We start from the raw sequence: 15,683 nt of genomic DNA, 5'->3' as shown, positions 1-15,683 counted from the left end.
TTTTCAAGAGATGATGCCATTTACAAATAAATGCTTAATGAACCCAGATCTCACATTTTTCTTTTGCATATTATGTTTCATAGACAATCGTAATAATTTTATTTCTATTGTAACTTTTTCACTTTAACAGCATACAGTCCATCAGCAAATAAAAAAGGTATACATTGCCTTAGAGTTGTAGAAATAAGGTCTCTTAAACACCCATTACAATAACTTTTACATTTGCCATGAGCATTTTTAATACACAGAAATAATTATCAATAAAAGTACTGTGATGAGGGTAATGGATCAATTATTTGCATATATTTTAATTTTGAAAATGGATTTTGCAGTTGAAGATAACATTAGTGCTTCTGTTAGGGAACAGTTTTATAATTAGGTGAATACTGTACCATAAAATACCCATCACCATGGCAATGGTTTTTCATGGGGCATAAGTAAGTTGATAACAGAGGCAATACATTTACTACAGACTATTGTGGTTGAATAATGTAAAGTTATAACTTCTAGTAAAGCACCTACTAACATAAGAAATCATGGCACAGTCACACTACATATTGGCATTAAGAGTAATTTTAATGAAAGACATTAATATTTTATATAGCATCCTCCATACGAAGCATAATAACATCTCAGTGTCTTACAGCCTAGTGTCTCATATACTGCATCTCATCTTGAAGGGTCATGTGTGTGCATGTGTATAGGAATCACTTCAACCACTCCTGAAATTCCTTTATTTATTTATATGTAGTCTTCTAATATTAACCATTTCAGTATCTGAATTACTATGAGTCTCTGGAGAGCAGAACAAAAAAATTTTAAAAGCAGATTGCATCTCTTAACAACTTTCAAATTCTGACAGTAAAAAAGCCTATCCAACTGAGCTCCAGAACAGAAATTCAGGTTGGTAAAAGGCAATTATCTCAATTTGAAACCAGGCATAGCACTGGGGATGGTACTGTGGAAATTACTACATGGCTTTTAATGGAGAAAAATATCCCAAACCTTTGTATTATTTCTCCTTTTGACATTTGCTATAGCACAATCTATAGGAAAAACAACTTTGTTTCTTACTTGAACTAATATTACGATGCTGTAAGTCACAAACTGGCTGGTTTTCCCTAAATGATTCTTCCATCTGAGGAGAACATATGCCTGCTGAACTTGTGGTAACAGCCCCCCTGTAAGGGAAAGACAACAGAGAAATATTTGCTTTGTACAAGTACTTAAGAGACTTACCTGGCCTGGAAAGCAAGGAGAGCAATGCATGTCAACATTGGGGGGGGGCACAAATAAGGATGGTAGAGCCTCTCCCACTGATCTCAAATGAACCAGCATCATTAAATACTGTTAAGCAGAAATAACAGCAGCTCCAAATCAGGACTTTGTCTCAAGCTTTGTGCCTGAGAGTCCTATCACTGAAGTCAACGGGACTTAACTGAAATATTCATGGGCATATGTGCTTTAAAAATGGTTTCAGGAATGGCCAGTAACAGATGCAGAATATTTCTGCAGCTGAGATGTTTCATCTCAGTAGAACTCCATGCTTTAATAAGTACTGCATATAATCATAATAAGACATGTAATAGTTATTTTCTACAAAAAAATTAGATTAAGTCTCTTGCTGATGACTAGGCTGTATTTGTATGAAAGTTTTCTTCTCTTTTCATGAAATACAATCAATAGCATATTTTGGAGAGGGTAAAGATTGAAGCTTGCTGTACTGGTAAAATAGACATTTGTGATGAGGTCCATTCAGTTTTTTTTCTAAAAAAACATTGGATTATATGGAGGACTCTTGAATTAAAATTTGAAAATAAACAGTTCTGAAATTCGATAGAAGGGCTCTGATAGCAGGAACTATCATCTGCTGTTCAAGGTATTCCATCCTTAGTTACCTGACCATGTAATAACAAGATGTTTGTTCTGAGACTCAAGTTACTTGGTAACAGGTCACTATGAGCTTTCTACCTTTCATGCTTTCTGACAACATCTTTTCATCATGCCTCATTTAAAAATTATTTTATACCTATGATTTCACAAAATCACAGAGTATGTGGGCACACTCTAATATCTTATTACCTTTCTTATACTGCAGCACCAAGGACTGCCCCCAGCACTTGAGGTGAGGCTGCCCCCAGTGCAGAGCACAGCAAGACAATCCTCTACTTGGCCCTTCTGACTGCCAGGGCACTGCCCACACATACTCAACTTTCTGTCAACCAGGAACCCCAGATTTATGCTGTAGGTGGAAAAAACTTTTAGTTTTGGAGCATGGTTTTCCTTGAAATTATCCCCAAGGAGTTTGTAAGCTACTGTGTTTTAGTTTTGATTAAGCAGATTTAATTTTTTTATCGGTATGGGAGGATTTTAGGCATGTGTAGTACCTGTTTTAGTGGCACACTTGCAAAATATCATCAAGAAAGGAGTGGACTTGTTAAGAAAGTAAAGAACTACTTGTGTATTGCATTTCTTTTCTGGTGCTTCTAAGTCCCTTATATTTAAAATGAAGCAAATGATTGAGCTGATTTCTCCCATGTTGGGTTTTTTGTATATTGCTAAAACAATATTGGGTGTATAAGGGATTCTTGAAGCAGAATCCACATATAAGGAATCCAGGCCTACCATGGCTAATGGATTTTTTTTTTTTTTAACACACTAATGTAAATGATCTCAGATAATTCTTTGAGCATTCTATTTAGAAGGCAAGAAATCACACAGGAATTTTTACAGTATGCCACATAAGCAGGCTGACATTCTAAAAAAGACATGGTTTGTTTCAGCCCTGTGCCTTTTTATTATCACATCTTATTACATTATGGTTTGAGATAAAAATCACACCTTGGGCATTTGAATACACTCAGTTTCACCTCCTCCCTCACAGGTGTCCCTCGAGGTACATTGTTATGTTACAGTATCACACTCCTTGTCATATCTTATTGCTGAGTTGCAGATTGCAGTAGTATTTTGAATACTGACAGAGTGGGCACAGCCTCTGAACATCAGCACCAGTTTGCACTAATGTAATGTGCCACTGCACCAGTCCTAAAGACAACAAAAGCAAAAAAGATCTGCAAAAACATACTGAAGACATGTAGCCCCCTCTGTAGTGTGTATCAATTTATCTATTTTTCGTATGACTGTGAGCAATGTCCCTGTCACCTTGGTGCTACTGCTGAGAAAACAATATGGGCTGCATGAAAAACTTTTGGATTGATCAGCTGTTCAGGTTCAGTGCACCCACCACACTCTGCTGTGTGGCTGCTGCAAATGGAGGAATAGTAACACTGTAGGAAGGAGGAGGTGTGCTCCATGTCTGTGGATATTCCCTGAGCAGCATCAGGCAAACCTAGACTTGAAACTGAGGTTTCTCTGCAATGGGTGAGGGGGAAGAGGCAATTTCCACTTCTTGCTGGGAAGGCCAGACTGAAGGGGTGCTATGGTGGAGATGGTGCTGGGGAACGTTGCCTGTTGTTGGTTAGTAGATTTGAAGAGGTGTATAAAGAGTGCAAAAAAAAGAGGAGTTGTAACAATCTCTCCTGTATTTCAGGTACTTTATGCCAAATGAAAGAACATAATGATACATGCAAAAAGGTCAGAAAGTGTAAAGGAGAACTAAAACTAAGAATTTCCTACTGAAGAAATGGCAGACACCAATCTTAAAGATTCCTCCTCGGATTTGGGTACAGCAGATGCTGCAACAGTTGAAAGGAGAAGTAGGGTGGCAATATGCAATGTGGAAAGACTGGCAGCAGCATCCTGGATGGTGATATCTGGGATGTGTCCTTTGTGTTGACACTCTCCTGTGGACAAAAACCTGATGACCAGGGTCTCAATGTCTTCAACCAGTAAAAGCCATCAGAACTGGGATAGCAAATGTAGGAGTATCCAGATCCGGGAGGGTTGTATCCTAGGTAAGTGTAACACAGCCTTAGTGACCTGTGTGACAGCCTGGACATGCAGCTGCAATTTAAAAGGTGATGAGGATTGCCTCAGTGATTTTAAGAGTCTTTTCAGTCTTCAGAGCAGTCTAGGAGCAAGAAGATTGCAGAAGTGCTTAAAATGATACAGAGTCATAACCAAGATGGGCTTCAAATGTATAAGTGTTGGCAGCAGAAGGGGAAGTGTGATGGGAAAGATCACTTCAAATGAGCACTTTAGGGACATGAAAAAGCGGCTTCTATGGGGCAGGAAAGAGGAAAGAAAGACTTTCAATTAGGAAAAAAGAAAAGGAGAAAAGTTGACTGTCAAATCATAAGTTCATTAATGGGCTTTAGAAGTAGTAAAAACTATGAAGTCTTGAAAATGGGCCAAATTTGCAGACATTCTTCATTCAAAAATTTCAAGCTAGTCTAGTGAATAAAAATGAGACTGACAAAGTCAATAAACCTGAGCTATTCAAACTCTAGCTAAAGTTTCTAATGCAGCTTATAAAAGGATGATTGATTGATTGATTGAAGTGACCACATAACTGGGACGTGTGATTTTTTTTCTTTCAATCTCTTCAGAAATTGATTTCTACTTTTGATTCTACAATTGCAATTGTTAGAAGATCCATCAATGGGTTAGCAGTCACAGAGAAGGACATGGTCTGGTCCACAGAGTATTGTAGAGATTTAGCTATATAGCTGCCAATTAATGCTGAAGGAGTTATTCAGTTGGCTCTTCTGGGATAGCAAGTATAACCACAAGAAAAGTCACAGTGTGAAAAACATGATTTGCTTTTGTATGGCTTTACACACATATCCAGTCATTTTGAGTTGGATTTTGCAATGCTTGTCTTTGTTACATTCTGTTTCTTTTCTTTCATAATCAATAGAATTTAAGTATATACATTTCAAATATGTACATTTTCACCTGTCTGTGGTTTGATTTGTTTCAAAATAAACTTGGTACCCTTCAACCATCCTGGTTATAGTCAGGAGAGGAAGCAGTGGCAGTGTTGACTGTGGTCATGAAGAAATTTGAGTAGGTGATGGAGACCCTGTAGCCATCCCAGCTTCAGGTTTTACTGAATACATTTTGTGACAGTTGTGGGCATGTGTATTTTTTTTTACTCTATTGAGTAAGAGACCTCCTACTCCTGTTCTTAATGACGAAATAGATTTCACATGACTACACTAGTTAACTTTCTACAAATTTAGGGCAATTCTAAGTCATAGATTAGTTTGTTAACTTCAGCCAGCTTTATCCATTCATCTTTCATGAAAGGCACCCATACATGCCACAGTGGTGTGTTTTGGTTTGGATTTAAATGTTGTTGATGCCCATGCAAATAGCAAGCAGCTGAGGGCCCCTAATGATCAGAGAGCATGCTCTTTCCCAGACCTAGGGAGGCTTAGGTAGGTAGGAGGCTCAACAGATGTGAGATGTGGGACTTCACATAGCAGACACAGCTCTTCTACCATTAATCAGAAGTCAGAAATAAACAGGGCCCCACAAAGTTTAACCTGCTTGGCAGCACTGCTTGAGGCAGGAACAAAGGTTCAGCTGTGCTGTTGGGATCTGTCTTGACACTGCTATGTACTTCCAATTGTGGGAGGTCATTTGAGTCTATCTGAAAGGGCAGGAAGGAGGCTCCGACCCCATCCAGAAAATAAACCAAAGTTGTAGTCATTGCAAAAGTCCCTTCTTTCTTTATTATCATTTTTTCTCTTCAATAATACACTTTTTTTTTTTACCATTTTTGGGTCACACATGTCTGCAGGCCACAGAGAGCTGAGAATCAGCCTGGGAGATGAAGAGTTTATGGAAATGAGCTCTCCTCCTCCTCCTCATGTTGACTGCTAATCCTGATTCAACAAGATTTTTAATTCCCCGTCCGTGGCTGTGCAAACAATTTGCTGATCCCCAAGAGTTGCTCCAATCCAAGTCTGGAGTAACTCTCAGGTGCAGCTGTGAACAGGATTTTGGTTAAAGTCAAGTTCATAAATATTTGCCTAATATACCAGACTCTTTAAGCACCAAATAAAACATGCCCAGGCTGGGAAGGGAGTGGGGAGAGGCAGAAGGAGGAAGAGAAAAATACCCCTAAGTTTTTAGGCATTCATTTAAATACTTTTCAGTACTGCTGATATTTTATGTAATACTGACTTTATTTATGTATTTATGTATTTTGCTTTGATGGGGGATTATTTTTCTCACTGCAGTTTTCTTTTGATTGATGCAATGTGCCTGCTCACTTTCAGATATGGTTGGAGAAGAAGCAGCATAAGTTGGGTAACTGTATTTAAAATGGGTAATACCAAATGGTTTTAAACTTTAATATTTCACATAGATATTTAGTTTTACAAGTAATTTATTTTCTGAGATGCAAGTTTCTGCCTGGACAGTGTTGATTTTGAGTAGCTTGATGTTCATTTCCCACCTGTGTATATTAATATGATTTGGACAGTGAAGTTTCAAAATACCTTATTGCTGCTGGATTCTGCGATAGCCATTAAGGAAATAAACTGAACTCTTTTATATAAAGATATTGTTTTTTCCTTGTGATGCTTTTAACCAATCTATTCTTCAACAAGAAAAACAGCAGCCTCTATTATATGAGACAACTCTGTTAATCATGAAAAAGTGGAATGATTTGTAAAATTGTGAATGTTTCCCAGTTAAAATATATACAGCTTGTGTCAGAATTGCAGTTGATATAAATGAGTATTCCTCCATCAACTTTAAATCAACTTGGCTAATTTACACCCATTGAGAATTCTTTCCTGATGTAAATGTTTTTTAATCTGGCAACCAAAAATTCATTTTAAATGAGATGCTTCTGAAAGTTACAGTCTTAACAAAAAAAAAATCAAAAATAAGCAAACAAAATTCCTTACTTCAAGTCCTTGAAGAGAGTTGACATCTCTCATTGATTTCAGTACATTAAATTGAACTTCTGAGTGATTCTTCAAAAAAAAAAACAGACCAAGCATATTTAGATTTGTCACTGAGTTACTTCTTTTTGAAAAAAAAAAATCTCAGCAGATTTTGAACCAAGACAAAAGAAAAAAAAAATGTTGAATTTAATGATCCTTACTGTATTAATATTTTTTTTTAAAAGGGAGATGAGTATTTAACTATATAAGTGACTGTAAATCAAATGTGTCTAGAACTTTATTCATTAACGTTTTGCAACCAAACAGATATACCTAGAAAATATTTATTCAAGAATATTACAGAAGTGCTAGGAGAAGAAAAATATGCTTCCAACACATTCCTGCTACATTTACACATTGATTACGCATGCTAAATATTGCAAATTCTTTGGAGTTAAAATTTCAAATTTACTTAGATATAGAAATAATTGTGATGTCAGCTTTCTCAACATGGACTGGATCAGTGATTGCATTTAGCATGCATAATATTGCTTAACAAAAAATATAATTATTTTATTAGATCTGGAAATATTAAATGATCATAAATGCATTTAGTCAACATCTCAGTCACTTTTTTAACTAGAAGGAATAATGCGGCTTTTATTTAAAAACCAAAAATCATTACTGATGATTAAACATTTATTGAGATTTGACCGTGGTATCTTTGGAAAAAAAGTGATTCTGGGACCTGGTCTAGTAATGAAAAGTGGTTTCCACAGAAATCTAAGTAAAGAGGAGTCAGGTTACATCTGTCTAATTCCTGCCATGGCTTCTAGGAATTGGTAAAAGCTCTAGGTCAATGTAAGGTTAAGTTCATATCTTTCAACAATATAAACTTGATCTGTAATGTTTTAATGGTCATATGATTCTCTGAAAAAAACGTTTACCAATTCCATATTTGTGTTTCATGGAATAAAATCATATAAAAGAAATAAACTACCATATTTATACTGAGATAACATATCTCATGGTCATAAATGGTAAAATACTTAACAGAAATCTGTAGAAATCTTAGCACTCATATAATGAATTCATGGGTTTGTTTTTTTTTTTTTTTTAAAGAAAACATTTTATTTTTTTCTTTCTGAAGGAATGTGACTGTGAAAGTCACCTTCCTTGTGACTACTGACTCTCAGTTCTCAAGCTGGTGCACTCTTACAGCAGGCTGCAAAAAGGAAAATGCAGACCTGTTGATTTCTTCTCTGGTAATTTATGAGGCCAAACTTTTCATGCATCAGTAAGCAGAACAGTTCCTACTAAGTCACATGAACAAAATGAATGAGACTTGGCCTTCCATTAATGAAAGATGTCGCATTAAGTAGTGTAAAATATGTGGCAGGGAGTTTGAAATTCATGAGAGCATATGGAGCAATGAATACATTGAAAATATCTCTTCCCAGGTTCCTGCTTTGATTCTGATTCTGTACCTTTTTATAATCTGAATTGCCACCTCCTTTCTGGATAAGAGAAGAGAGCACCTCTGATCACTAGGCTCGCATTGCACTGATCTTCATCCAGAAGAACCCAGCAGCCTTGTTTCTCCTACAGGGAGGTTTATGTTTCAGAGCTGGTGTTTCTCAGCTCAAATACCACTGAAGACTTCTGTGGAGAAGCACACTTTGCTTTCTTGAACTTCTGTGGAGAGCTACTTACTCCTTACTGCTTTTCTTTTTTTCAGGAGTTTTTTTCAATCTGATTTCTGACTAGGGTAATCATCCCAGTAGTGAGGTTTTACCCTAAGGGCTCTGATACCAATAATACCTTTGAAGCTCATCTCATTGTGCCTTAGTGTGTTCTGCCCTGTGCATTGGGTCTGGCTGAGATACAATTATTTTTCCCCATAGCAGCCCTCAAGTGCTGTGCTTTGAATTTGTAGCTAGAAAAATGATCAACAGCAATGTTTTGGCTACTGCTGAGGAGTGCTCCAGCAGCATCAATGTTGTGTATCCAACATTTCAGCCCCCAGCTCTGCCAGTAAGCTAGGAGTGGGAAATCTAAATACATGTGCTGCAGCCCTGCTGCCTGGGAAGTGGCCAGACATCACTTGCTGATGAGAAGTAGAGAATATAATCTTTGTTTTTTTCTTTGATTTTGGAAGCACAACCATTTACTTTTACTTTACTAAGCAGCCTTATGTCAATTTACAAGTTTTTTCCATTATATTTTCTGTCCTTTTTCCAGATGAGAAGGTGAGATGTTAGAGCAGTTTGCTGGGAGCCTGGAGTCCAGCCAAGGTCAACCCACCTCACCCTCATCAATTTACTAGGAGTCTTTTGATAGGAGTTTTGCTGCCACTGCAGAACCTTGGAAGGCTATACTAGACTTCTCTTCCTACCCACCACCATCTATGAAAGTTTTGACCCATTTAATTTTTTTTAATAATAATTACCTGGTGGGATTGAGTGTCCTTTTTGTTGTTCCTCTTTGCCTTACAAAATTAAAAGGCTCTTTGAGGTTTTGTAAGTTTCTTTGTGGCTCAGGAGCAGCTGTCATTCAGCCAACATTTCTGACATTCCCCAAATAAGATGTTTAACTTGAATCACAGAATAATGTTGGTTGGAAGGGATGTCTAGAGTTCATCTGGTCCAGTTTACTGTCAAAGCTGAGGTAATTTTGTTAGATTTGAATTCTGAGGGCCTTGTCCTATATTCTATGACCGTAAGCTTTGTACGTCTAATAAAGTTAGGAGACATAATCAAGATGGAGTTAAACAGTGAAGACTCTGCAAAGGTGCTTGAGAGCGTATAGACAATGTTTTTTCCAGCTGCATGTTAGATCATTGCTGCCACATGAACCTAACTATTGTGTGGTAAATTTATCCCATTCACCTGCTTCTAATAATACCTCTAAACATGGAACTCCAGTGATTGTTTTGGTCAAGAAAATGATGTTTGAGATCCCTGATGATTCATTCATCTCTACAGGATTGAGTGACATCTTAAGCATTCAGAACAAACAAACAAACAAAAAAAAAACCCAAACAAACAAAACACCAAAACCAAACAAACAAAGAAATAAAAACAAAGAGACATTGTTGTGCCTCTTCTGTGGCTTTGGAAATCAGGGCACTTATTTAACTGCTAACTGAAAGCACCCACATTTGAAAATACAGGTCATAACTCGATAAGAAAAGTGATACAAATCTCTTTTGCTAGAGTTAAAATGTGCTAGGCAAACAGTACACCCCCAAAATGAAGCCATCTGCTTAAATAAGCCATCCGTGGATCGTGTCTCTCTACACGCATTTTTGTGATCCCACTGAGGGCAATGCATTTCCATAGCTGGCACTAATCGGTGTTTTTCTCTGTGAACCACCCAAATTTGAAAGATCTCTGTCCCAACTCACATTCTTATTTAAAACAATTATACAGTTTCCTGGTGTTTTAGGACCTGCTAGATTTCATTATTATTTTTGTCCCCATTTTGTTACTTTCTCAGGTAATACGTTACAAATAAAACTACAAATAATATTCAGGTTGTGTCACCTTGCAGAAAGCTTTCACAAAACATCACAGAGGAAATAGGCACAGATAAAACCTGTGAAGAAAATACAGTAGGATGTACATACACTTCTCCCACTCATTGTTTGCAATTTGCACCATTTTTGCCAGTGTTTGTAGGCAGATCTATTAAACAAGCCACTGCATAACTGCAAAACATAACCTTGGGACTGAAGCTATTGAAGAGCTCATGACTCCACCTCCTCTCCTCAGCTTTACTTTCTGATGGAGAGTGCAATTCTACTCTTGTCCAGGATTTCTGTGCAAACTTCCCTGACGATCCATGTAGAAAATCTTCAAGCCTGCTCCAGGGAATGCTTTATCAGTTGACACAATTACAGTGGGTAGAAGGCTGGGTGCTATTCCAGTCCCCAGTGGACCCAGTGTCTTGTGGTGGCAGTGGAGCTCTAATCCCTTAACTCTAATTTGGGCAAAATTGGGATGTAACATGACTGTCCCAGTTTTCAAAGGAATGTCCTCTCTCTCCCTCTGCTCTCGACTAGACAGTCATGAAAAAAGTCCCATACACTTCTCATGATGAGAGCTCTTCAGTTATGCAGACTAGATGATAATAAATTATGATGTTTAAACCCAAACATTTATTTTCAACAGTACACATCTTGAGGGAATAGTTGTTTGTTTGTTGTTTCGATAAGGACAGTGATTACAATGTGTTGTAGGGAATTCTCCATCCAAGAAAGATTTTTGTTTTTGTTTTTTTCTTTAGTATTTAATTTGAGAGAAACCTCAGTTCTTTAATATATTTTAGATCATCACAATAACCCTTTCTGACCTGAAATCCAAAGTCTTGACTGAGGACTACACAATTTTGGTCTGGAACAAGACCATTTCTATTATCTTCTCTAATCCACCTCTGTCTGGATGTACCATGCCTGCCCACATGCTAAAACGTATTTTCTTTCATTTGAAACTTTTTCAAATTGTGGAATTACCACCTCGACTCAACAGGTTCCTAACAGCAACTGCAGGGGGAGGAAAAAAATTGAGCTCAATTGTACATGTGATTTTTTTATTATCAATCTAGCCCTAGGTGTCCAGAGATCTTATGCTCATCAAGTATATTCAAGTATGCATTTTAGAACTGGCACTTTACAGAGCTGTTTTTCCTTGTCAAAGACAGCAAAAGCAATTATATAATGTAAACATTTGATTCACTTTCATTGTGCAGACTGTATTTTTCCTAACCCCACATTCTTAAAAGCACCTTAATTTCAATGGAAAGCTTATGCATTTGCGTAAAGAGGTCAATTCTCTCCATTGGTGCAGTCTTGCTGCTCCCAGTGGCACTAATGGGAGTTAAGCATGTGCATCAAGGGGCTAGTATTCAACTGATGGGTTGAACTCACAAATTGTTTGGTAAGTCCCCATTCCTGTACTCAGCTTCTTTGTTATATCTATGTAAGTGTGAAGAGGTTTTTAATTAAAAAAAATATTTCTACAATTTGGTATTCATCCCTACATTTCAATCTAATGCACTGTGTAAAGAGATTTATTTATGGAGCAGATGCCCTCTGATGTAAGCTAAAAAACAGTCTTAAACTGACCTTATCCTGGTTCATGTTACAGAAACCATTAGCTTGCATTATCACTGGTTTACTGTGAAACGACTCTGGGGCTTTACAAGCATTCCCCATGCTCCCCCTGTCCCTCTGTGTCTCTTTGACATTGTGCCACCCCATTGTTTAGAAATTAAAATATTCCGTGTTCCTCACACTGCATGCAAACAAATGAGTGTTCATGCAACCCATACAAAATAATGGTATTGACCTTGTTAATAGAAAGATATCCTCCATCTACTAACTTCCTACTGCAGTAGAGAACCACTAAATGCTTATATATATAAATAAGAGAATAATTTAGGCAAACTTCTTTTGTGAAAATTCTATTTCAATTTACTGAAGTGATAGCAGACACTTCTGTCGTAAATGCTGTATAATGCCTACCACCCTTGTGTTCCTCCTGTATTCATGCAGAAAGAGATTCCAAAAAACTAATACCTGTGTTTGTAAAACAGACCTTGGGATGTTGTTCTGAGCCACCTCACCACAGCCAGCCCTGGGTGCTCCGCAGAATCCTAGCAGTGTAGAAGTGATTCCTGTATTCCTATTTAAAGCAAGATCAGATTCCAGGGTTCTTCCTGGAAATACCCTGCTTTATTGATTGCCAGGACTCTTATACCTTGTAAGATTTAGTCACGGATGGGCAAGAGTCTGATTGCATTGAATATTCTGTGGGGAGACATCTATGAAGGATTGTATAAAAGGGTTGTGCTGTTTCCAACCATATGCCAACACAGTCTCTCTTCCTCACAAGAGCAGACTATAATTTGGGTAATAACATCTTTTCCTCAGTGAACAATTCTTCTTTTGGGTGGAATTCAGGCCAGTGCAGAGGCCTCAAGAACTTAATTGGTGCACAGGCTGTTTCCTATGGCTCTTCAAATAGTGCTGGATTTCACCCTTAATGAAGTATTGAGTGGGCTGCCTATGAGTCTCAGGGGAAAATATATTGGTGTGCTCTGGCACTATTGCTCCCACTTTATGTGAACCCACTCCAGCTTGCTCCATGCTTCTGGCTTGGTGCCTAGCTTTGCAGACAAATGTCAACCTGCCAAATATCTTCCATTTGCATTCCAGCCCATTTCAGAGACCATCCAAACCAAACAAAAGCAAAAATAAAACAAAACAAAAAAAAAAAAAAAAAGAAAAGAAAAGAAAAGAAAATGAAAGCGGAGAGGCAGTGACTTGTCGAATTTCCTTCCTTGATCCCTTAGGGAAAGGGGTTATTACTGAATGTTGTTGCACAGGAACCACCGTGAAGAATACGTGAATGGGAGGGTGGGAAAGAGACAGAAAAAATACCTTTAAATCATAAAACTGTCAGTGAGCTTAAAAACATAGGGCAACATTTCAGTCTCAAAGCTGATGTAGGAACAGTTGTACATGATGTGGTTTCTCAGGGATTTACTCAAGGCTATACATTTTTCTTTCTGCATTCATCAGGCACAGTTTTTGGTAGACAAATTAATAGATTCAGAGGAAAGTTTATTTTTTAATATATGAACATATAGTAATGTGTAAAGTATTAATCTGTGAATATGAAAGGGTTTTCAAGCACTGAGTAGTGTAAACTAGTAGCTATACTGCTTGAGACAGGCTCTTTGAAGTGTAATTCTCAGGAGAAACTAATTCACATGTTCTGAATAGTCCTCTTGAGCAGCTCAGCTGACTAGATAAGGAATTGAGGAAAAACTGTTTCCTAACTGAGATAGCTTCGGTTTACCACTGGGGAAATGAGCCTAAGAGCCTTACTCAACCTTCCAGCAGAAGAAGGAATAAATGTTACTGCAGGCCTGTGGCTGCATACATTATGTCTGACAACCAAATGCAAACAAAAGACGTTTGTCAGGGTTTGGAGCTGGCACAGAGTACCATGCTGGATATCTCTGAATTGGACAAACTAGAGAATTGGACAGCTGTGGGGGTGAACCACTGATACATGCTGTAGTTGCTTTCATGGCTCGTCATTTGATAAGAAATGAAGCTAATTCTTGAAATGACCTGTTTTACACCTGGCCTGCATGTACAGGGATCTGCTTGTGAGCAGGCAGCTGGAACTTATGCTGTTGTGTGAAGCTGTGGCAGGCAGCAAGATAACCTGCCTCTGCTCCCTGCAATATATCCTGCTTTGCATTTTCTTCCTAAGCACCAGTTCTACCTAGATGCTTTTACTGTTGAGCTGATGGGATGGGGATCCAGTTCAAGTACCTTTATGTTTCTGAAAACACAGTGATAAAGAGAAAAGAAATTCCTGTGTGGATTTAGTCAATTCTTGTCAGTAGCTTTTAGTACACCCTCTGTAAAACCTCAAAGGATCTTCTTCTAAAAGGGAACCTCACAACTTTAACTCACGGATAGACAGCTGAGGGCTTGCACAAATTTATCACTTAGCCTCTACCCACATGAAGTAGCTCCCTGTTAGTCACTGCCCTTTTTCAAACCTTACTCTGATAATTAAAATATTACCATCAGGAAAAGTCTTCATCACCTCAGGCCACTGAAAGTAAAGATGATTATGTTATAAACTGACATCGCAGATGCTGAACAAAAGCCACATGCCACCAACAACTAAACAAACTGAGTTCCTGCTTAAAAGCATCATAACACATGCATAATTAGCTAATTAAGCTACAAAATAAATAATTATCCAGTGTGAGAGTAAGAGAAGGAAAGAGAAGAAGGGTTAAAAGGTTACACACAGACATATTTTTTTTTGCTCTGGAATGATAACTAAATCTTTCCACCAGGAACTCACTAGCTCTATTTGTGATTTTCATTTAGGACTGCTTACTGAATGGTTGCTAATTGCATGTACCCACTGGAAATGGCAGTAGCTGTGCTCTTTCTGGGTGATGAACAATCTGCCTCATCCTCCCTCACTGCAGATTTTTTTCTTCCTTGAGAAATTCCATAGCAATTCATAAGAGCAAAAGGGTGCCCAGCTGTGCCTCAGGAGATGGCTGCTCAAGGCTCACTCCTCCCCAGCTTTTCTGGGTGGTCTTTGGCTGGTGACTCAGGGCTAGATTCAGGTGAGGACAGGAAGATTTTGAGTTCTGTGAGAGCACCTTTCCAGCCCCCACTCACCTGCCACCTCCCCAGTGTTTCTCATGTTGGGATGAGGAGATCCCCCAGTGCCTCTAGGCCTGGGCATGCCACCAAGTGTCTCAGTCACAGGCAGCTCAGTGCGTAATTCCCGCCTGGCTGGCTGGGGATCTACAGATGAGGTATTGTTTCATGTGTGGTCCCCGTAGGGGCTCAACCTGCCAGGTGGCCTCACAGTGTACAAAGCCACCAGAGGAGCGGTGCCACCAGTCCCACAGTGAACTCATAGCTGGGGACCAGGAGACTTTAGCAGGGCTTCCTGCTCTGCCTGAGAGCCTTTGAACACTCATTATTAAAAACAGGGGAAAAGGGGAGGTTCTCTCCCCATCTTTGCAGTGGAAGCTGTTCCACTTTGCATCAAATAATTGCAGATTCACTAGAAACACACAGGGAGATTAGCAAGACCGAGCATGACTCTGGCGGTTTGGGGCCCTCACCTGGAAGGGAAGGGCACAGACCCAGGCTTCTATCCCTATTCTAATAACTATTTAAGTACTTTATCCAATGGCTGTTTAATATAAATCACATAAACACATTGAAACAAGAGACTGGAGCCCAGGTATCCTTCCTTCCAGGTGAGTGCCCTGATTAGTAGGGTAGAGATTCATGCTCAGTCTTGCTTTCCCTCTTTGGCCAAA

The sequence above is a fragment of the Cinclus cinclus genome, chromosome 6 (assembly GCF_963662255.1).
Source record: "Cinclus cinclus chromosome 6, bCinCin1.1, whole genome shotgun sequence".
In the NCBI taxonomy this organism is placed as follows: Eukaryota; Metazoa; Chordata; class Aves; order Passeriformes; family Cinclidae; genus Cinclus; species Cinclus cinclus.
The sequence above is the reverse complement of the archived record's forward strand: the minus strand, read 5'-3'. Positions refer to the sequence as shown.